Source organism: Antechinus flavipes, chromosome 2, assembly GCF_016432865.1.
Source record: "Antechinus flavipes isolate AdamAnt ecotype Samford, QLD, Australia chromosome 2, AdamAnt_v2, whole genome shotgun sequence".
In the NCBI taxonomy this organism is placed as follows: domain Eukaryota; kingdom Metazoa; phylum Chordata; class Mammalia; order Dasyuromorphia; family Dasyuridae; genus Antechinus; species Antechinus flavipes.
The window spans coordinates 319,635,588-319,659,803 of record NC_067399.1 but is presented as its reverse complement, the minus strand read 5'-3'; the positions used below and the strand labels follow the sequence as shown (position 1 = coordinate 319,659,803).

Here is a 24,216-nt window from a genome sequence, read left to right as displayed (position 1 = left end):
GTCCCTAGAATAATATAATCTGTTCCACCTGGGAATTTGCTGATAATTTTTCTCATTGGTAGAACTGAATATAATAAAGGAGTATCAAGAGACCCACCAAATTCATTTGAGGTATGATAGTTTGTTGCAAGATTTTTTTTTTAATTGCTTTTACTTAGGTTTGACTTTATGATCCCATTTGGGGTTTTCTTGGTAAAGATGCTAAAGCATTTTGCCATTTTCTTTTCTAGCTCATTTTACAGATGAGAAAATTGAGGCAAACAGGGTTAAGTGACTTGACCAAAATCACACAGCTAGTATCTGAGGCCCAAATTTGAACTCATGAAAATGAGTCATCCTGAGTTCCAGGCTTGACACTGTATCACCTTTGCAAGTTTTAATGTGTCATTTATTCAATCAATAAAGGAGAATGTGGCCTGTTACTGGTAATCTTTATTGGTGGTACAGTGGATGAAATGTCATTTCTTATTTAAGATTAAAGTCTTCCATTCTTATCATTTACACGTTTATCTCACTAGTAAATACACTCACAGTACTTTATTTTAATAATGTATAATATATAAACTGATCTTTTAATGAATAAACTGTTTTTTATACTTCCCTCCTATAAGAATCAAGGTAATGGATTATGATTTGAATTCTAATTCTGTATTTTTGCCACACATCCCCATCTCTTTTCTTTCTAGCACAGCTGTTACTACAATATATAATCTGAGTCGAAGTCACAGATTTTTGAAATCTGATATCCTAAGGTTGTTTTAGTTTTTTAATATTCCCATAAAATTTATGCACAGCATGGTTTTGGCAGATTTTAAAAACTGAAGTAAATTAAAGAAAATTTTGTTTTTGAACTGAAGAACTTTATATCATGCTTGATAAATGGAGGTATTCTTTTTTTTTTTTCTTAAGTGGAGGTATTCTGAACTATCTAAACCCTTAACTTGGGATTGACAATTATTGAGCTAAACCCACAAATTTGTGACTTCATGAATTTCTATTATGCGATCATGAATACAACATTTTATTTTTACAAAGAGAATTTCCTCTTTGGCAACCTACAAGTGAAGCCCATTAACTGCTTAGAAAGACCTATAAAAAGAGAAGTTGAACATATAACATTCCTCTTACCTTTGCCTCCATCCACTTCACTCCTGCCCTAAATCTTCACTCTCTGATTCCTAACTCCCTTTCTCCTTAGAATCTATTAAGATGACTGCTTTTCATCAACCTATGCCTTAGTTAGCAACTGCCCAAATAATCAAATAACTTTTCTCCTTTTAGGAAACATGTCTAGAATAAAGCCTCTGGGCTTCCTTCATTCATCAGTCCAACAGATGTTTCCTAACCACCCCATGGGTGCTTGCATGTGAAGAGGGAGAACACACCCACTCTTCATCAAGTATCAGTCATATTTTTATCTCATTATGGCTTCTGAAAAACTTCCAGGTTTCTAATACCATCAAACAAATATTTGTTTGTTCTCAAGGAGATTTCAATAAAAGCAAATACCTCATAAGGTTTCACGTATCAAGTAATGAAAACTGCATAGTCATTCACCAAGTGTTAAACCAAACAATTAAAATTAAACAATACAGGAAATAAAAGTGGAGAATTTTTGTTGTATGATTTCGATGTCCCTTCTATTTCCCTACTCTAAAACTTAAATTCCATTCTCCAGTGCTTTTTTTATTTTAAAAAATAGCTATTGAGAAGTGCTTTGAAAAGTTTACTGATTTTCAGAGAAGAAACTCATATAATTAAGTAGCTTGTGGAATTTTCTACCAATTTGGCAGCATATAAGTTGATTTTTTTTCCTCCTGCTGAATGATAAAGTAATCATCTATGATAGTTAAATACTTATTACAAAAATGTCAAGGCATAAACCACCACATATCAATTCTAGTAATAAACTGATGATTTGATTATGAATTTTTTTGTGATTCTCAAGGTTTTCATTAGTATTATTAAACACTGAACTTTATTCTAAGCATAGCTATGATTTTCTGATAGTCTTATAGGATTGTTGGTAGCAACAATTTGAATGAATGCATTTGTTAAAAAATTTTATATGCACCTCAAAGGATAAATCTGTCTCCTTTATGAAACAGAATTTATTTTAGACCATTTAACTTCAGATTTTTAAGCTAAAATTCTATTCAACAGTCTCTTCTTCCCAGTCTTTTGTTTACATCAGGAATTTCCTTTGCTTCAATTTATTTTTCTTAAAACTTTGGCTTCTTTTGTCTCTCTTTTTTGGTATGTAAGTTTCTTGAAGTGAGGACATGTCTCTATCTTACTACAGCATAGTGCCTGATAGAACAAGCACTTGCTTAGTAAGTCATGTTTCTTTATACTTTTCTCAAAAAGATTGCTCTTGTATTCAGATGGCTCAAGATCCTCACACACCCATGTCTACTGCCAACTTCTTCCAAGGCCGAGAGGACATGAAAGCACAAAAAAATTTGTCAATTAGGAATAACTTACCCACTCTGTACGTGTGTGTCTTTCAGAACTTCTCTCTTCTATGCTGTTAGTTGCCCTTTGCTCCTGCTGTACTTCTGTTCCCTAATCACATTCACCTTTGGGCTAGTTTGCAATTTAGTACATGACATTTTGCTAACTCATCCTCTCTCTTTGTAAGTTCTCTGTCTCTGTTTCTCTCTCTCCCCCCCCCCCCTTCACTCTTTCTTCCCCCTCCTTTCTCTCCTTCCCTCACCGCTCTCTCTGTCTCTCTTTCCTTCTTTCCCTCCCTCCTTTCCTCACTCCCATTCCTTGTCCCCTTTCCTCCTTCTTTATCCACCCTTTTTCTAAAAGTCCAGTTGCCATATTTTTACATGTGGTATCAATAACATTTTTGCCTATGGAACAAAAGAAGCTTAAACCTAAGAACTATATTTTTTCCTTTTCTGTAACATGAATTCAAAGAACTGTGCAATGGGCAGGAAGATTAGGTGGGAACAAGGGTTTCTATTGCAGCATTAACTGAGGCCAGACTTGTAACTTCCTGAAACTATATCTGAGGCAAATTCGGTTGAGGGAGTGGGTTGAGGTGGGGAAATTACCCCATGCACTTGAGAGTGTAGTAGAGGATGACAGAGAACCTATTAATAAAGACCATAAATGGAGGGGAGGAAAGGAGAAAAGTGTGAAATTATGCTCTTCCAGAAAGGAAGAAAGACATGCTCCAGCCCATTTCTCTATGTTGGCATCCTTGGGCAAAGTCCTTCCTACACTACATAGTGTTCTCTGATAGTGCTCCTTCCAATCCTCACTCCACATGACATAAGTCCATGAAAAGTAATATGGAATAATGGAAAGTCAGTCTTGGAAGCAAGGAGATCAGGATTTAAGTCTTGCTTCTGATATACTAGCTTGTGATCATGGGCAAGTCACTTTACCTCTCAATGCTCCAGCCCCAGTAAATGACCTTAAAAACTGCCCATGAATTTGCTACCTTCATTGGTAGAAGGGTTTTCCAAACTGGGAGATGAAAACACTAATGAAATCACAAGTATGGACCAAATCCCTAAAATAGCTCTACACAATCATTTGATAGTGATCTATTCATCTTCCTATTGTGAGCAAAGCTCATACTTCCACAAAATAGATTATACTACATTTCAAAATGGAATTTTGAAGTTACATTCATCAAACAATTAGGGAATAGATAAACATAATATAAATGTAATGGAATATTGTTGTACACATAAAAATGATATGAAAAGGGAAGATTTAGATGAAAGTGACTCTCAATGAATTTAGAACCCAAATAATATTTGGGTGTAAATAATATTTACACTTAATAATTATGTAGATAATAACAGCAGCAATAAATTTTTTAAAAATTGTAATGGGACTGGGAGGAATACTTAGAAACGAATAGGACAAACTTATTACTATCTTGTTGAAATTATTACTGTATACACATTTAAAGATAAATGACACTGAAATTTAGGGTCACTAATTAATAAATATCTATTAATCATTATTATGGTGTAATTTAAAACTTTTAAATTCTTTTGTACCTAAGTTTTATGTTTTCTGATGGCTATTAAACTCAGAATTAAAAAAAAACACAACAAAATAAAAATGTTGAAGTCAATTAGTATCAAATAGACCATAAAATTCCAATGCTGAAACTATCTGTAATCCCAGTCCCAAATCCCACTGGTATGAAACTCTTTTCTCTTTGGTAGAGATTAATGCCCTGCCTTGTATGATGCATGGGACAGAGTTAGTAATAATGAGAGAGCTTCAGCCTATCTTCTTTGGGACTCTTCAAATTTGAGTTCCTTTTGGCACTCCTGGTTTCCATCTTGGATAGGAAAAATGGAAGCTACCAACCCCATTTCTGGTTGCTAAAGGAAAAGACTCTGGGAAGAAGCTGACATGAGTAGAATTGGCAGATTCCATCATGTTCCCATCTTCAGTCTGCTACACTCGAGACTTAGGGGAATTTTCCCTTACATAAGATTTGTATTCTCTCCCTTGGTTGAGCTGAGTTGGCTGGCTCCCAATGAGAAAGGTTCTTTACTCTGTATCATCTAGTATATATTCTTCTCTGTATATGTGTTAAGAGTTCAAATGTTGGAGTTTGTTCTTCTCAGGGCACAGCCGGTTTAGAGGCTTGGAGCCCTTCGGATGTCTCCAAATCCAAAGGTTCTGTCCTTCAGCCTCTGCCTCTGCTTTCTTCTGCCTCCAACAGAGATGGCTTCTGGCGTAGCTCCACTGAAATCCGTCAAAAGTGTTCTCTGCAGCAGAGTCGTTTCTCTCGAGTCTAGCGCGATCAGCCAGCCAAAAGGAAAAAATGTATTCTGGAATGGCTGTCTCGCCTTATATGTGAACCTTCTGAGAGAATGGGATTATGGGTTTTCTCCCATAGTGCTCTCTGGCCCAAAGAGCTTTAAGGTGTGGTGTAGAAAGTGTACTTTTTGAAGCTAGCATACTTGTGGAGTCCAATGAGTAAAGGTGGGAACACAAGCCTTGTCTTGATTAGTTCTACTTAGTACCTTGTTTCAGGTTCTGGCCAAAACAACTTCTTGTAAGATTAGATCAACTCTAATTACTTAGCAGTTAGTAAGGATTCCAACATCTCCCCCTTTCTTTTGTTTTAAGACATAGGGGGTTTTTGAGGGGGTACACATAAATCCATCAATATGGGCCAGAACTTTGTAACAGATATACATGGTATACATAAATCCATCAATATGGGAGGCATTATACATAATTTACATGAGCACATAGCAATATAACACAGGCTAGTAGTAATGTAACAAATAACAAGAATCAATCTGAAAATTTACACATGTCCATAAGTCCTAGAAACAGTCCAATAGGATTCCATTGTCCATTAGTTCATGTGCCAGGAATCTAATAATTCTTGTGAGCACAATCAGCAACAGAACCACCCGATATTTCTTGGGTCTTCTCCTTTGTTTCAAGGGTCTGCTCCATCTTTCTGCGATGGACAAGGCGAATGCAGCTCGTAGGCACCCATCTGATTCCTTCTCCACCTGTAGAGATGCAAGCAAATCTTCTCCCCCAAGCAGTTAGCCTATCTGGTCCCTTCCATTCACCACTTTCTGGGTCTCTCCACATCACCTGGCGATTATCTAAAGATAGTGGAGCTGCTCGCACTGGACACTGCTCTTCTGGTGGGTTATAAAACCTGTCTGCTGGAGCCAGTGCATCTTTATCAAAGATTAAAAAATTAATGGTATAGAGAACTAAATTTAGAAGTTCTCTAGGGTTACCCGTGGCTCCCCCTTTCTTTTGTTTTTGGAGGAGTGTCTTAATGTCTCTGTTTCTTCTTTCTACTATTGCTTGACCTTGAGGATTAAAGGGTATGCCAGTAGTGTGTAGAATCTTATACTGTGCACCAAAGTGTTCAAAATGTTTGGAGGTATATGCCGGTCCATTATCTGTTTTTATTTCTTGTGGCACACCCATAATTGCGAATGCTTGAATGAGGAATTCAGTGACCACTCGGGCTGTCTCTTTTGCTGCTGGTATGGCAAAAGTGAATCCTGAAAAGGTGTCTACCACAACGTGGATAAAAGACAGACGACCAAAAGATTTATAATGAGTCACATCCATTTGCCAGATTTCATTGGGTCTCAAACCACGAGGGTTCTTCCCTGGAGGCAGTGTAGGAGCGTGGAAGGGAAGGCAAGCTGTACAGCTTTTCACTATGCTCCTAGCTTCTTCTCTTGTAATCCCAAACTGTAAACGCAAAGCTCGAGCAGCCTGATGGTATTTAGAATGGGATTCCTGGGCCTCCTGAAATAAAGGCGTACTGGCCAACATAGTTAAAAGGCTATCTGCCTTTGAATTTCCATCAAAAATAGGACCTGGAAGTCCACTATGTGAATGGACATGCAGGATATAAATCTTTCCTGGATGCTTTCTCACTTGCTCTTGAAGTTCCTTAAAGAGCTGATATATATTAGAAGCTGCAAATTTTATTTGGGCTGTGGCAATTCTTTGTACCACACCTACTGAATAGGCTGAATCAGATATTATATTTATGTCGCCTGGGTAATAAGTGAGAGCTAGCATGATCGCATATAATTCGTTCTGCTGAGTGGACTGAAAAGGAGTTCTGACTACTCTTTTTACGGTTAGATCATGAGAGTATACAGCATAAATATTTTGTTTGGCTGCGTCTGTAAAGATGGTTGGTCCTTCAAGAGGAACCTTAGAAACCTTCTCTTCAAAAATCCATTGCCAATTATGCAGTAGTCTGGTTATCTTTAATGGAGATCCATGTGCAAAATTTGGAGCCATGGCCAATAAAATCTGCCACTCTGGGATGGTTTCACAGCATACATTAATTTGTGCATTTGTATAGAAGGTATATATCTTGCCAGGTCTTGTCCCAGATAATTGTATTGCTCGCTTAATGGCCTTTAATAGAATCCTAGCCACAAGCACTGGGTAAGGCGTAAGGCTTTGTTCTGGTTGTGCTGGGAGGTTCACCCACTCTATCACACTGTCTCCTTGATGAAGGACTGCTGTGGGTGCTTCTTTCGTAGCAAAAACTGATATTTCCAAGGGTTTTTGAGTTACTCTCTCAACTACATTGGATAAAGCCAGTTCAACTTCTCTCAAGGTCTCTTGAGCTTCTTTTGTAAGCCGGCGTGGTGAATTTAAAGCAGTGTCTCCCCTTAAAATGTCATATAGGGGTTGCAATTGATTGGTAGTTAAACCTAATACTGGACGCATCCATTGGATATCTCCTATTAATTTTTGGAAATCATTTAAGGTGTTCAACCTCTCTGTTCTTAAAGACAGTTTTTGTAGAGTAAGTGCCTTAGGATATATTTCATATCCTAAATATTGAAAAGGAGCATGTCTTTGAATTTTTTCTGTAGCGATATGAAGTTTGTAGTATCTTAGTGTTTCTATGGTTTTTTGTAGACATGCTTCTAGAATTTGTTCCTCCGGTGCACAACCCAATATATCATCCATATAATGTAATAGCATAACTTTTGGAAATGCTTTTCTTATTGGAGCAAGAGCAGCAGCAACATACATTTGACACATAGTGGGGCTGTTCTTCATACCCTGTGGCAAAACCGTCCATTCATATCTTTTATAAGGCTCAGCTAAATTGACACTGGGCACCGAAAAGGCAAATCTCTTCATATCCTCCTTATCCAGAGGAAAGGAATAGAAACAATCCTTGATGTCTATAACCCAAAGAGGCCATTCTCTAGGAAGCTGAGTAGGAGATGGAAGTCCAGGCTGAAGAGTTCCCATAGTTTCCATCTGTTCGTTCACTTTTCTTAAATCAGTGAGCATCCTCCATTTTCCCGATTTCTTTTTTACAACGAACACTGGTGAATTCCAAGGACTTAGAGAAGGTTATAAATGCCCTTGTTCAAGCTGCTCCTGTACTATATCTAATAAGGCCTGAATTTTATCGCTACTTAAGGGCCACTGTTCTATCCACACTGGTGTATCAGTTTTCCATTGGATAGGAATAGGTGAAAGTGTTGGCAGGCCTTCAACAGCAGCCCTGATTAAAAAACCGAAGTACTCATTTTTAACCCCAATTGTTGTAAAACGTCTCTTCCCCACAGATTGATGGGGATTTTTTCAACTATAAAAGGAGTAAAAATTCCTGTTTTGCCTTCAAAAGTCCATCTCATAGGGGCAGCACTAACTTCAGCTGCTATTGATCCTCCTACTCCAGACATATAGGTATCTGCTTTAATCTTTGGCCAGTGACTGGGCCAACTGGCACCTCTAATAACTGTACAATCCGCACTTGTGTCTACCAATCCTTCCAATGGTAGGCCATTTATATAGATAGTGAGCATAGGTCGGTCAGCCGTTACTGCTGCTGTCCAATATATTTCTGGTTTTTGTGGTCTGGAGTCAGAACCTGGGTGACTATCACGAGGCTGCTTATTAGGATTCTGTATGAGTAAACCTGATGCTACTACGTCTCCTGGGTGATAAGTCACACATTGACTACCTGTATTAGTGACTGGGATATTATCTACACATTCCCCAGTTTCCCACATCAGTGTGTGGATGGACACTGTTTTGTACATACAAAGAGGTGAAATGGTCAAGCCTACTGTGCCTGGAGGTAAGGGATCCATAGGCTGGAGAGGAACAGATTTCACCTCTCCAGGGGGTATCTCAGTTGTCCCAGCTGCATACAGCTCTATTCTCCCCAATTGTAATTCCCTTCTGCCATCAGGTTGCTTCCTGGCTGGTTGACTGTGTAATCCCCTTCTCCCATCATATGGCTTTCTGGCTGATTGGTCATGTCTGGGTACTGGACTTCTAGGCACTCTCTGGGTGCACCATTGGCTGCCATCATGCCCCAAGTGTTTTTTGCCTTGGGCCCTGGGGCTGGGCCCCTCATCCCGTTTCCCTGAATCTGTCTGCATTCTGAGGCCCAATGGAAGCCTCTGTTGCATTTTGGACATGGGGTTTGGGGTCTTGTTCTCCCACCTTGTCTTCCCATTCTATCTCTATACCAACATTGAGCTTTCAGATGTCCTACTTTTCCACACTGAAAGCATCTACGAGTCTCTCTGGAAGTCCCTTGCCAAGAGGGACTCTGTCTTCTCATGTTTGGATTTTGGGAAGTCTGCATCATAGCCTGGCTATAAAAGGCACCTGTGCCCACTGTGGCACAGCGTCTTATGAGTTCCTCTAAAGGAGCATCCTTGCGCAGTCCTAGTATAATTCTTCTGCAAACCTCATTAGCATTTTCCTTAGCAAGTTGCCTTATCAAGATGTCTGTTATTGCATTTTCTCCATTTGTTCTTATGATAGCTGTCTGCAAGCGTCCCACAAAGTCAGCGAAGGGTTCATTTGGCCCTTGTGTTATTTTTGTGAAGGCCCCCCCTTTGTCGTCTTTATTGTGAAGTGAAGCCCACGCTTTGATAGCATTATCAGCAATTTGCTGATATGCTGCTACAGAATAACCAATTTGTGCTGCGACATCTGCATAAAGACCTGTACCTGTTAATAGGTCACAGGTGATTGCCGTATGAACTCCACTTTGAATATTTTGTTGGGCTTCTATCCTACAGAGCTCACTATATTCAGAAAGCCACAAGTAGTTCTGTCCAGGTTCTAGGCATATTTTTGCTATCGATTTCCAGTCATTAGGGGTCAAGATTTCAAAAGACAAATTTTGTAATAGCATCTTAACATAAGCTGATGTAGCCCCATAAAGAGTGCAAGCTTTTTTCAGGTCTTTGAGGATTTCTATATCAAAAGGTGAGTATCTTCTACTTTCTTGACCTGAAGAATTAAACTGTTGAATTACAGGAAAAATGTGGTGTTGAAATTCTGATACATTTTTCCCTTCTTCTCTGGCCTTAATTAGTCCCTTTTGCAATCTACTCATAGGAGGAGGTGCTGGATGCTGGGGGGGAGGTGCTGGATACTGAGGGGGAGGTGCTGGATGCTGAGGGGGAGGTGCTAGATGCTGGGGGGGAGGTGCTGTTGCTGTCACTGCCCCCCCCACTACCCCTCCTCCCTCCATCCAAGAGGGTGGAGTTGATGAAGGAGAGTCAATTACCTGCTCCTCAGGTGGGGCTGAGGCTGCCTCAGATTCACCCCACCCTTGAGCCTTACTTAAGTCTCCCTGCCCTGTGGGGATATGGCCATTAATCTGTTCTTTGTCTTCCTCCTTTATCTCAGGCTTCCCCCTTTGGCTATTCCTAGAGTTTTTTCCTTTTCTCCTAGAACAAGTACGGTATTTTAAGGCCATCTGTATCGTATTATATAAAAAGAATACTTCAATGGAAACTGAACGAGGACGTTTTCATTGTAATATGCGGAGAGCTGTTGACCAACCAATGCCCAGTTTTTTAGAGAGATTTTCTCTTCCTCTAAGAGCCAAGGGGAGGTGCGTTTTAATGTAGCCAGAAGTCTAGCTGCCTGTTCCCAAGTTACAAGTAGCCCTTGATCTTCTATCAGCTTAAGCAGGCTTTCTATAGCACCACTCCTGGGTGGGTCTGGGGTTGGGGGGGTTGGGGTGGGGGATGGAGAATCTTTACCTAGGATCTGTCCCATTTCAGCCAAAAAAGGTTGTACTCACTCAGTTCCTGGTCACTGGAGACTTCTTCAGTGAAAGTAGGGTCCTTGGTTCCCACGCTTGGGCGCCAAATGTTAAGAGTTCAAATGTTGGAGTTTGTTCTTCTCAGGGCACAGCCGGTTTAGAGGCTTGGAGCCCTTCGGATGTCTCCAAATCCAAAGGTTCTGTCCTTCAGCCTCTGCCTCTGCTTTCTTCTGCCTCCAACAGAGATGGCTTCTGGCGTAGCTCCACTGAAATCCGTCAAAAGTGTTCTCTGCAGCAGAGTCGTTTCTCTCGAGTCTAGCGCGATCAGCCAGCCAAGAGGAAAAAATGTATTCTGGAATGGCTGTCTCGCCTTATATGTGAACCTTCTGAGAGAATGGGATTATGGGTTTTCTCCCATAGTGCTCTCTGGCCCAAAGAGCTTTAAGGTGTGGTGTAGAAAGTGTACTTTTTGAAGCTAGCATACTTGTGGAGTCCAATGAGTAAAGGTGGGAACACAAGCCTTGTCTTGATTAGTTCTACTTAGTACCTTGTTTCAGGTTCTGGCCAAAACAACTTCTTGTAAGATTAGATCAACTCTAATTACTTAGCAGTTAGTAAGGATTCCAACATATATGTGTTCTAATTTGTTTAATATAATTTGGATAAATGGATTTCTTTCCTATTTGCTATGTGTTCATTTGGGATAAGTATTTGGTGGGAAGAAATTCAAACCTTGAATTTGGGAGTTTATCTTCTCTCCATTTATTAAGAGATATAATTCTAGTCTAGTACCCTCTCTCTCAGAGGAGAGTCAAGTGATTATCCTTTGGCCCCAACCTCCTGTTTTCCCAGCCTAGAATTAGAATCTCTTTTGGAGAAAAAGTAAGGGAAAGAATAGGCTCCAGATGTCAATTCTGCCTCCTCTTGAATCATACAACACTTCCATGCTGCATATGAAATAAGAGGTCCTGACACAAGTAAAGGCCTTTCTACAATCTAGAAAGCATATCCTATTTGTACATATCCCTGAATATCAAAGGGAAGCTGTTTTTAACAGTGAAAATGAAAAATTAAACAGATAAGTTTAAACTGTAACTCAAATTTTAAATTATAACATGGAAATAAAAGTTAGCCAAATACTTACAAGAGGATAAAATAATCAACAAAAATGAAAATAAGACAATTATAATAAAGTAAATTTAAGGCAGATCCTGGCACAAAGGAACAAATCACTGATTCTAGGATACTAAACTCCCAAAGCCTTGTGATTTTTCAGTTTCAGAAAGTCAAAAAAAAAAAAAAAACAACAACGCTGTAGTGGTACCCTGGATGTGTCTTTCTGACATTTACAAGAGAATCAGAGGCAAGTCCTTTTGCTCAATGAAAAACTATTTTATACTTTGGATTTACCCCAAAGCCATTAATGTCTGCTGCTATATTAGCTACTTTGTGGATTTCTAGAGAAGTCTTTTTTGCTTCGATCTACCCCAAGAGAAACTATCAGAATCCTTAAGCATAGGGAAAAAATTTAGGGCTTTTAAAATGATGAGAATAAGGGAACAATTTTTGCTACAGTCCAAGGAAATAGAAACAAGTTGGCACAGGGACCTGGGTTCCAATGACAACTTCCTTATTTACTAAGTGTGACCCTGGGCACCTTCCCTGACCTTCATGGACTTCAGATTCCTCATTTATAAAATAAGAATATTGAACTATATGACCTTTCAGGTCTCTTCCAGTGCTAAATTTGTAAGAACCATAATGGCATGGACAGTCTTGGAAAATCAGGATAAATTTATCTTTAGACCAAATATAAGTTAACAACCAAGGTTAACCTTATCATTGGTGAACTATAATATGAAATAATGCATATCCTGTAAGGCTCAGTAGATACACAGGTTGGTTTTGCAATTAAAATTTCTTTTTAAATAAATTCTTTGCTATGAATGATATTTGTAGTTATAACAAGTTATCCTGGAAAGAAGGAGGATATATTGGGAAATGAAGATGATATAAAAAACAAGATAAATACAAAAGTAAACAAAAAAAGCTTGCAGGAAACCTCATACACAACTGAAATAAAGCAAAAATGTTGTGGTATTTCCCCTAGTACTTTTTCTTGAAAAAGGGAATCCAAGCCTTTTGGGGGAAGTGTGGGAGTGTGGGGAGTGCCAAAATGGTAATAGTTTGCGTTTTTATATTAGTGCTTTAAGATTCACAAAATGCTTTACAAATGTTATGTCATCTTATTCTTACAACCAACCTTGGGATGTAGGTACTATTATTATCCCCATTTTATATATGAGTAAACCAAGGCAGCAGAGGTTGTGACTTGCCCAGGATTATAAAGCAGGTGGGATCTGAACTCAGATTTTTTTAACTCTAGTCTAGTGCTGCTGTCATGTTTTTTAGGGAGTCCAATGAGTTTTACATTCTCTCTTCTTGCTCTGTTTTCTAGGCCAGTTGTTTTTTGTATTAAGTATCTTATATTTTCTTCTATTTTTCAAGGCTTTTTTAGTTCTAATATTTGTTTTTTCATGTTAATGTTTCTTATTAGAATTGTTCAGTCCATTTTAATTTTCAGGGAGCCTATTACTTGAGTCAAGATTAACTACTTTCTCTTCTAGGTGATATATTCTTCCCATACTCTCATTTTTAAAAATCTTTTCATTCATTTCTTCCAGATATTCTTGAAGTAAGTCCTTGTGAATGAGACATCTTTTTTCTGAGACTCTGCTTGGGCTTCTTTAGATCACCAATATTTCTTTATCAGACTCTATGTCTCCTATTTATTCATTTCCAATCGAAATTCCTGAATTGGAATGTCATGTCAGAGTCAGGCTTTGTCCTTTCCTGCTTTCTTGGATGGGCCTACTTTGATTTTGAGATTGATTACATGGGTTCTTACTGCTGGCTTCCATAGCTCCTGTTGGGTCTGTCTTCTAAGCACTGGTAGATTTCAGGTGATCTTGGATCACAGGATTTCATAGTTTTATTTTCAGGGCCTTTTGGTACAATTCAGATCAGAGTCCCAGTTTGAGCAATGCTATCCTAGTCTGTGTAGTACTGGACTCTAGTCCAAGGTCACAGTGCTAAAAGATTCCAATCATTTTTGTCCAAGTCTTTTGGTCTAGGTGTTTCCAGAATATTTCTAGTCCAAATTGAGAAGCTTCTTTTTTGTTTTCTCTGTGTTTAATCAAGCTTCTTTGGACAGGCTCTTTTCCAATAATAGCTATGTTTTTGTGTAATGCTGAAATGGATGAAAGCATTTACTGTAGATTTCCTCAAATGTTTTTCATTCCAGTGCTGTCTTAGGTCTTTGCTGGAGTCCTTTTGAGAAGATTGGGTTCCTCTGCCACCCTTTACTTGGCAAACTTTAAAAATATTTTATTTAATTTTTTTCAATGAATAAAAATATAGGGTCTTTCTCTCCTATCATACTCCATCCCCTCAATGGAAAAGAAACAGTAAAACAATACATTCCTGCAAAAAAAAAGTCTTAATTTGTACTCTGAGTTCATCATCTCTGTTAATAGCTGAGTAGCATGCTTTCTTCATTATATCTCTGGTTGGTCAATGCACCAGTCAGAGTTCTTAAGTCTTTCAAAGATGTTTGTTATTGTTCAAAGTTGTTATTGTATACACTATGCTCCTGCTTCTGCTTATTTCAATATGCATCAGCACACAGAAATTTTGCCAGGTTTCTCTGTAATTGTACTTTTCACTATTTCTCATAGCAAAACAATATTTACTATATTTTGTTGGAATCTTTACAAACTGCTAATTCATTAGAGTTGAGGTTTTGGGCCAGAACCTGAAACCAGGTACTAAGTAGAACTAATTGATACAATACTTGTGTTCACACCTTTACTCATTGAAATTCATAAGTATGGGAGATTCACAAAGTAAACTGTGTAACTTTGTGAATTCACATCTCCCTTGAAGATCTTAGGGCCAGAGAGCACTCTGGGAGAAAACCCATAATCCCTCTCTTTCGTATCCCACAATTCCTCTCTCTCACATATAAGATTCAGACAGAGGCTCTCAGACAGAATTCAGCCAAATTACATGGAGAGGGGAGTGTCAAGTCAGAAGAAGCCATGAGTCGGAGTTGAGCTAAAGCCAGGAGAGAATTTCTTCGGAAGTCAAGAGATTCATTCCATCTTTGTGCTGGCTGGAGGCTGAAGAAAGCAGAGGCAGAGGCTGAAGGACAAACCTTTGGATTTGGAGACATTCGGAGGGAGCTCTTGGAACCGAGCAGAGAGATAGACCTCTAAGAATCTAGCTATCCGGGCCCAAGGAAAGAGACAAGACTTGGAAGGAGAAATAAACATTTGTATTTTTACCAGCTGGCTGCATTTGGGGTAATTATTGATCTGAACTGATACTAAGGCTGCCTCCAAAAACCTCCCCAAGAAACCTTCTCTCGCAGAGAGAACTATTATATTTAAAAGAAGAAAATCACAACATCAAAACATCAACTCTAATGAGTTAGTAGTTTGTAAAGATTCCAACAATATTTCTATGCCATAATTTGTCCAGCTATTCCACAGTTAATGTTTCCTTAGTTTCTAGTTCTTTTCCACCATCAAAGAACTGATATAAATATATTTATACTTATGGATTCCTTTCTTCTTTCATAAGTTGCTCTGGTTGTTAGGCTTAGTAATGGCTTTGCAGTCATAGGTATTAAAAGTTTAGTAACTTTTAGGATGTAGTTTCAATTACTTTCAGAATGGCTGTAAATGAATTCATAATTCTGCCAACATTGTATTTAATATGCCTTTTTCCCCCCCACTGCCTCTGCTACATTTGTCCTTTTCCTTTTTGGGTAAGTTGACTTTGTCAATATGATGGGTGTAAAACATAACCTCGGCTGTCTTAATTTGAATATATGTAATTATTTGTGATTTGGAGCATTTTTTCATAAGTTTATTGATAGCCTGAATTTCTTTAAAGAAAATGCCTCTTTGACTATTTATTAACTGAAAATGGCTCTTATTCTTACCTTACTCTTATAAATTTGAATGCATTTCATAAAAATCTCTGAATTAAGACCCTTATGAGAGAAACCTGCTACAAAGATTTTTCTCTGGTTGCTCATATCCTTTATAATTTCAACTTCATTGTTTCTGTGTAAAAAGCTTTTTAGTTTTATGTAATAAAAATTGCCCATTTTGTCTTCTGTGACCTTCAATATATATACTTTGGTCAGGAACTCTTTTCCTATCCATAGATTTAAAAGGTAATTCCTCCCTGTTCCTCTATGATATCACCCTTTATGTGTAAATTATGTATTATACATTTGAAGGTTAACTTGGTATGTGGTTTTTCACTGAACCATCTTAATTAGAAGCCATATTCTAGTTAAGTACTATTCTACTTTTATTTTATGCAGCAGTATGATGGCATAGTGGTTAACCCACTAGATTTGAGTTCCAGTTCTGACACTAGTTCTATCACTCTGGGAAAGTAACACTTGTCCTTTGTGGATCTAAGTTAATTATCAACAGATTAATATATATAGGATTAGGGTTAGACCTACAAATTTGATAGAGTAGAGAATTCCCAAGTGAAGAAATTCCCTCTACCAGTGCAGGTGGGCACATTTAATCTTAAAGAGTTGCCTAGACAACTTGTTGTCTAAGTTCACACAGCTAACTTGTGTCAGTGGCAAGACTTTTTGACTTTAAGCCCTTTCTTTCCATTTATTATATTATGTTATCTCTGAATACATAAGTGCGAGATATTATTATGTTGCTACTTATTTTTTGAAACTCCCAAATCAGACAATACTATTTTTAAAATGTAGACACTGAAGAGTTGAAGAGTTAAAATGCATAAAAACTGCTACTTAAGAAACATTTTTCTTGGTCAGATACGAATATAAACTTCTGGTAAAGTGAGATATATTTAGAGATAGTGCAAAGGGGAAAAAAAAGTCATTTCTTGTGTTGGTAACACATATAAATCTAAGGATAAAATTAAATACCAAAAGAGATTGAGCTAGAGCAAGTAAAATAAATAGAAAAATTCTATGGTAATAGAACTGAAACTAATATGATCCGTTTAGTTAAGAAAAAACCAACAAACTAAACTGAAATCGTTTACAATCACTTCATTTTTAGAAAACATTTCTAATCGCAATAGTAACCATAATAACTTGGTATAGTTTAACCTATGTTAGACTGATTATTGTCTCGGGAAAGATTTAGAAGGGAGGGAGAAAAATCTGGAACACAAGGATTTTGCAAACGTAAATGTTGAAAACTATCTTTGCATGTATTTGGAAAATAAAATACTCCTGAATAATAACTTGGTACTGAAAGCATGTATAGGAAAGGTCAAGAGAGCACTAAACAGCTGATGTCGAGTTTTATAAGTTAATTTAATTGTATTTTAAAACTTTTTTATTGTGAATTCAATACTTATCAATCAAACATCTCAAGAGGGGAAGAACAGAGAAAATTTCAAGAAACTGAAGTTCTATTATATAGTCTTCTAAGTTTTTTGACAAAAATCAGTTTAACTAGATTGTAAAAAAATTAGTTTTGACTTTTTGTGCCTCTTAAGATAATTTTAAAAATAAATGAGAAATTCATCAATATAAACATTTCAAATGCCAACAAATCTGAAAACCTAACTATGAAAATGGCTAGCTATGGGGCTGGGGGGAGGAGAGGAATCAAAAATAGGATCATAAGATCAGAGATTTCGAGTAGAAAGTTACTTTATTAGTCACCTAGTACAATCCCTTTAATTTATAGATGAGAAAAAGGTGAAATGACTTGCCTAAAATTCTATGGGTACTCAATGGCCAAGCTGGGATTTCACCTAGTCTCTTAGTTCCAGATTCAGGGCAAAACAGGATATATTGTCACCAAAGGTCAGGTTCTTTCCTACAAGTCCATGTCAATTAAAAAATATTACTGTGGGTAGGACAAACATTAAGGAGCAATTTACTGTGCCCAGAGTATCTCTGTGCAGTATTGTTGGAAAGAGATCTAAAAATGCATGACTTCATTACCCATTGTTCTTGGCTTGACTAAGAGGAGGCAGCAGCAGTCACCACCAGGCAGGAGGAGACTACTACAGAGTTTTGCTTGTCTTTTTATGTATTGTGCAGCCTTCTCAAAGTGAAAAATCTCCTTCAGAGATTCCATAGATTATAAAAATATAAGCCAAATGCCAAATGATGAGACTGCCTTTGTCCCTCGATTGGTCCCATTTCTTATGGTATGTTTGAATGTTTAAATCATAGTCAGTGGAAGTCAGAACCAGGGTCATGTCTAACACACATTAGTTGTATGACTGCAGGCAAGTCACTTATTTTGGTGATTAATCAAATGGTTCTTAGATTCTAAATTAAACTGGAAAATATTCACAATGATGAAGACACAGGTTTAGCCTCACCCTTCCCTCCTCCCCCGAAAAAATCATACTTCTTTACTGAAAAATACATACTGTTTTTAAAATTTTATTCTTAGTCAGAAAAATTTAAGTAAATGAAAAAGACTGATTGGAATTATTATCATAAGAGGGCCATTACACTAATCTGGGTAAAGAGAGGCTGAATTAGAGCTGCAGCCAACTGAGAGAATAGAAGGTTTTGTGAGAATTATGGAAGTAGAACTGACAAGATTCAGCAACTGACTGAGTCTAGTAGATGATAGAGAAGGGGACAATGTGCTCTAATGAAAAGAGCATTAGAATTGGAATTATTGGATTCAAATCCCAATTCTGTCTGAAATACAATCAGAACTCCTGGACAAGTTACAATTTTTCTGGTTCCAATTTCTTGCTCTCTCCAGTCTATTAAAACCGTCAGATACATATTAATCCTCCTAAAAATATCATTGTTATTACTTCACTTTCCCCGTTTCACCTCCCCCACCATGCTCTGAAATGGCTCCTCAACACTCTTTCATAAAGATTTCATAAATCTTTAGCCTCACATCCAAGGCCCTAACCTACCTTTAGCTTTTTTCTTCCTTAGTTTCCTCACACAATCCCTCTACTGCAAACTGGTGTGCTCATGTGAACATTTTGTTCAATAGATATTTCTACCAGGAAAACCTACCCCAATTCTACTGAAATCCTCCATGTTTTTCCACCTCATAGGAAATAAAATCTTAAGTTTAAGGTTGGAAGGGATATTAAAGGACATTTAGCCCATTCCCTTCTTTATTTACAAATGAAAAACTGAAACAGAAAGCTAAAGCAATTCTTTCGATGTTAAAGAGGGAATGACAAAGCTGGCATTCAAATCTAGGTTCTTTAGTTCTAAACTCAGCCCCTTTTCCATTAGCCCATGTACTACCCACTTCCTCTGCAAAGCTTTCTTTGAATTTAAAAGTTATTTTAATTTTTTCATTGCCATGTTTTATTTTCAATACCTTTTCACCCTTTTTGCTAAATAGGAGTGGCAAAACTCCCAATGAGTTTAAAGAGGAAAAGGATTCAAAACATATTATAGTAGCTCTTTTTGAAGTGGCAAAGAACTAAGGGAATACTTATCAATTGAATAATGGCTAGACTAGTTATGGCGTATGAATATGATGGAATATTATTGTATTATGAGAAATGATGAAGGGAATGTTTTCAGAGAAACTTGGGAGTACTTGTATGAACTGATGAATAAAGAGAGCAGAACCAAAAATACAATTTATAAAATAACAAAACTGTAAAGATAATTATTTAAAATATTTTAAGAAACACTTTGTAATTTTTTGTAATTCTTTTAATCCTTGCATCACTAACATGATAATGAGCAATAATTTCTTTTTTCAGTTTTGTTCAGTTTAAGGATCAACACTCTATTCTGATAGGAATTGAAATAATCTGATCATTGTAGCAATATATTTAGGTATATTAAATCATGGTTGGTTTTTTTAAAATAGTGTTAATTTTTTCTATTATCTGTTTTTCTTTGAAAATTTCCTGAAATATAGTATCCGGATTAAGTTTTCTGGGACATCACAATTTATCCACCAGTTCTGTAAACTGGGTCTAAGTATTCTGCTGTGGCATTGTATACAATTTCACCTTCCACTATATTGTCTATTGTTTATTGCTTCTTTATATTTGTGAGGTTTTCTGTTAGCCGTTATTTTCTCTTGTTTATTTTTTACATGTTGTAATTATCAACATTTCACAGTCTGATATAAAAAAAAAATTTTCTTCATGATGTTCATGAGCAACCTCCGAATGAATATAACCTAGATTAGCTAATCCAAGTGTATGAATACCAGTAATTGACCCATCTCTTGATCAATGGAACAAGTTACCCCAGGGATAACAGCGCAATCCTATTTGAGAGCCCATATTGAAAATTAGGGTTTACAACCTCGATATTGGATCAGGACATCCAAATGGTGCAACTGCTTATTTTGTTGTGTGCTTTTCTCAGATTTGACATTTCTTTGAATTGTTTTCTATAAATTTGAGAATGTTTCTGAGGATATTTTGGACAGTTTCTTTTTCTATCTCCAATGATTCTGGCACTGTAGCTAATTTGGATACTCTACAATTAAAATTTTAAATTATTATTTTTGCTGAGGCAATTTGGGTTAAATACTTGCCCAGGGTCACATAGCTAGGATGTGTTAAGTGTCTGAGATCAGACTTGAGTTCAGGTCTTCCTGACTTCAGGGCTGGTGCTCTATCCACTGCACCAACAAGCTGCCCCTAAATTATTATACCAGCATCCCATTTATCTCATTATGAATCTTGGCTCTGTGTGTGTGTGTATGTGTGTGTGTGTGTGTGTGTGTGTGTGTGTGTGCATTTTAGCCATTTCTCTTCTCTTTGATATCTGCATCTGATATTTGTATGTAGAGTTTGGCTTCCTTCAGTATTCTGATGCTACCTCTCAGTCTAGCCTTCCTCCCTCTACTGTACTTATTATAACTATCAGTCATTTAGTGCTTGTCATGATAAAAACCTAGAAAAAGAAGAAGGTCCAAAAGAGGATGATTGAAAATGTGGCAGGCTAGAGAGGTCCACAAGGATGAGTGAGAAAAAGATATTAGTTTTGGTAATTAAGAAATCAATGATAACTTTGCAGGGAACTATTTTGTTTGAATAATTATTAAGCTGCAGAAAATGAGAAGGAAGAGGAGGCAATGATTATAGAGAGTTTTCTCAAGGACTTTAGTCACAAAAGAGAGGAAAGATATGAACTGATAGATATTGGGGATGGATAGATAAAGTGAGAGGTTTTTGAGGAGAGAGGGACATGGGAATGTTTGAAGGAAGTTAAAGAAGCAGCCAGAAGAAAAGTGAAAGAGTGAGAAACAGGGGTGGGGCAATTTGTTGGAGGTGGAATGTAATGGGGTCATATGTATAAGTAGAAGGGTATGCCATGGCAAGAGACACCTCCATTTGTAAGACAGGAGTAAAGGAGGAGATAGTGTGGGGGGGAAAACATCTGAGTGATGAAATGAGAAGGAGGGGAGGAAAGAGAACTCTGTCCAACGATCTCAGTTTTTTCAGAGAAATATGAAGTAAAGTTCTTAGATTAAGAAAAATCTTGGAAGCTTTTGAAAAGATACTATGGTGAGAGATATAGTGAGTTAACTGAGAAAGAATAAAAGCTTTCTTTTGCTAAAGCGAGTTTCTAGTTGAGGTTATGTAACAAATCTACAGGGTAATCAGTTGCCACTGTGTTCATGATTCATTTCACTTTATCCAACATTTATTAAGCAAGTTACTCTACCTGTAAAGCACCATAATAAAAAACATGTAAGATAGTTTGGGAACGGGGAATGTGAAATGGTCCTTGCTCTCAAGCAACTTACATTCCACTGAAATAGGTCTTGTTTGCATGGAGATTTTGCCACCCTAGTCTCTTATTCACATTGCTATTTTTCTCAAGATTTTACTCACAGATTGTACAAAAAAAGGAATTAACAGAGTGAAGTTAATACCACCTTGGGTATATTTTAAAGTCTTAACTAACTCCAGTCCAACTGTCTCTCTACAGTGACATGCTTCCATTTGGGAAGTAGAATTTTCAAAAAATCAGTAGGTTGTACTTTAGTAAGTAGTAATTTTAGAAGTTATTGTATATTTGAAGTCTTTCTTAGTGAAATTTTCTTCACAAACTCTGGAAAGTCAGAATGGAGCTAATTATGGTAATATAAGATACAAATGACAGATTTTTCAGGGGAATATGTATAATATGTTCCTTTGAATGCAGAAATTAGAAGATAAAAAAATACTTGTGAAAAAGGAAATAGAAAGTAACTCAAAGTCAAAGAGAGCAAGATGAAGGTGTAGACTAGAATCTGCTACAAGGAATAATTTCCTTTAACATTTTTGATCATATACTCCCATCCATAAAAAAATTGTGAGTGCCCCCATTATTTATATAAATTTACATATATATACATATATATAATATACTACTAATCATATATATGTATATATCATAAATTTTAAAATAAAAATTAAAAAATATTCAGATAAAAATGAAGTTAAGATTTGATTCTAGAGTCAATAGGAAGCCACAGCAATTTATTGAGTTGTAAAGTAACATGATCAGACCCGAGCTTTAGGAAAATCATTTTGACAGCTGTGTGAAGAATGCATTAAAGTGGAGAGGGTTGTGAGGTAGGGAGACTAATAAGGAGGTCATTACAATAATCTATGTGAGTTCCAAAGGACTCAAGATGAAACATGCTGTCAACCTCCAGATGGAAAGCTAATGGACTCAAGAGTAAAGACCAAAGTTTTCTTCCTTCTTTCCTTCCTACCTTCCTTCCATCTTCCTCCCTGTCTCCCTCCCTCCCTCCTTTCCTCTCTCTCTTTCCTTCTTCTTTCTCTCTCTCTCTTTCTTTCTTTTTCTTCCTTCCTTCCTCTTTCTTTCCTTCCTTGACTAATGCAGGAATTTATTTTGAATGACCACATATTCGCAATGTTTTTGTTTCTTCTCATTCGATGGTGGAGTAGGAGGAGGCAGGGAGAAAATTTGGAATTGAAAAAATAAAATTGAATTTAAAAAATAGTCTAGCTGAAAAGTTATAAGGGCTGGACTATGGTATTAGCTGTCTGAGTGGAGAAAACATGGGAGAGCTATGGAGGTAGCAATGATAGATATGGCAACTGATAGGACATGTGGGATGAAGTAAGAAGTCAAAGATAATACCAAGACTGTAAAACTGAGTGACTGGATAGTGGTTCCTACATTAATAACAAGGAAGTAAAAACTAATTTGTCACCACTCATCCAGGCCTGCTTATTTAATGCATCCAAAAGAACAAAGGAGTAGGGTAGAGTGGGGTTGGGGCTCCTACTCTAGACTTACTAACCTGAAAGATGGGCTAAGTGTGTCTAAGCCACAAGGAGATCTGAAGGAAAAGAGAATGCTTCAGTGAGAAGGAGGGTGGAGAGAGGGGAGGAAGAGTATCTGGATTTTTGAGAAGATACTTGGATGTCTAATGTATAGTGACAGCAGTATTGATAGAGATTAGGTAATAACTACCCTGAAGGATCTTAAGTCAGGTTCATAAGTGGGTAGGCTAGTTTATTGCTCTGGGGAGGTGAAGGAGTGTTGAAGATTAAGGATAGGTGTTGTGTTGGAGACATATTATATTGGTTTTTGACAGAGAAGGTAGGCTGTGGCCAAGCCATGTCTCTACCTTCTGATTAGAGGTGTACAATTAGTTAATTAGCAATACCTGGCTCCTCTGGGAACATGGCCTATTATGCCTAGAGGCACAAGCAAGATGACTCCATATTTATTCAACAAACATCTATTTAGTCCCCACTACATGCCAGACAGCATGGTGGACAGAAAAGAAAACCTGATTTCATTTGTTTAGCTATGTGACCATAGGTAACTTATTTCTCTCAATCTCAGTTTTCTTATCTGTAAAATGGGAATAACAGCATCTAATTCACAGAGTGCAAGAATCAAATGACATAACATTTGTAAAGTGATTTATAAACCATAAACTATAAATACTAGTTATTATTATGTGCTAGGGATACAAAGAAAAATGAAATTTTATTTGAAATTAGAATGTAATACTAGCACTTGTTTCAATTTTTTAGTCAAATAAATACTGAACTGGAAGCCATATGATGGTTCCATTAATGACTAACTAAATGACATTTGGTATGTCTTAAGCTTTCTTAAGTACCTTTCTCAAAAAATTTGGATTTTTAGTGCTTATTATGTCCTTAGCACATACATCTAGAATTCCTATGAGCTACATTTCATAAACATAAGGAAATGTATGTACAATCTATAAGAAATTTTTACAACTTGTAAGAGAGAGGACTTATATAAGTAAACACAAAGTATTATTGTTTAAGCATTAACAAAGTCTTTATATTGAAAATCTGTGGGTTCTAAGTGATGAGTGTCCAGCATTCTATTCAATTGCAATGTTTGAAAAATCCATTTGAACAAAACAGGTTCACAGGACTTAGAACTACAGAGCTAGAAATAGCTTCAGAGATCACCCAGCAGAATTGCCTTCTTTTATAGATCACCTCAGAATGACACAAATTAAATAACATACTGAATTTGGCTCAAGTTTCAATCCTCCCAGCAAGCTCAGGCCTGCTTTTAGCACTATATTCATTTTTGCCCATGATCTTACTGCTATGGATTCTGGTTCCTATTCCTGTTCTCAACTTGAATAAAAACAAGAGCCTTTGCAACAACCCTCTGA

The 24,216-nt window shown here is 37.0% G+C and overlaps 1 protein-coding gene across 2 annotated transcripts in view; it reads right to left on the bottom strand.

Moving 5' to 3' along the window:
• ENTPD5 (ectonucleoside triphosphate diphosphohydrolase 5 (inactive)) overlaps nt 1-24,216 on the bottom strand; it is a 43,413-nt gene that overhangs the window by 17,369 nt on the left and 1,828 nt on the right. The window contains exon 1 of one of the 2 annotated variants that reach the window (XM_051977629.1): nt 2,485-3,181. The exons of the other annotated variant lie outside the window; for it this stretch is intronic. The gene's annotated coding sequence lies outside the window, so the exon portion shown is untranslated. Of the gene's footprint in view, nt 1-2,484; nt 3,182-24,216 lie in introns of those variants that run through there. 2 annotated transcript variants of the gene reach the window in all.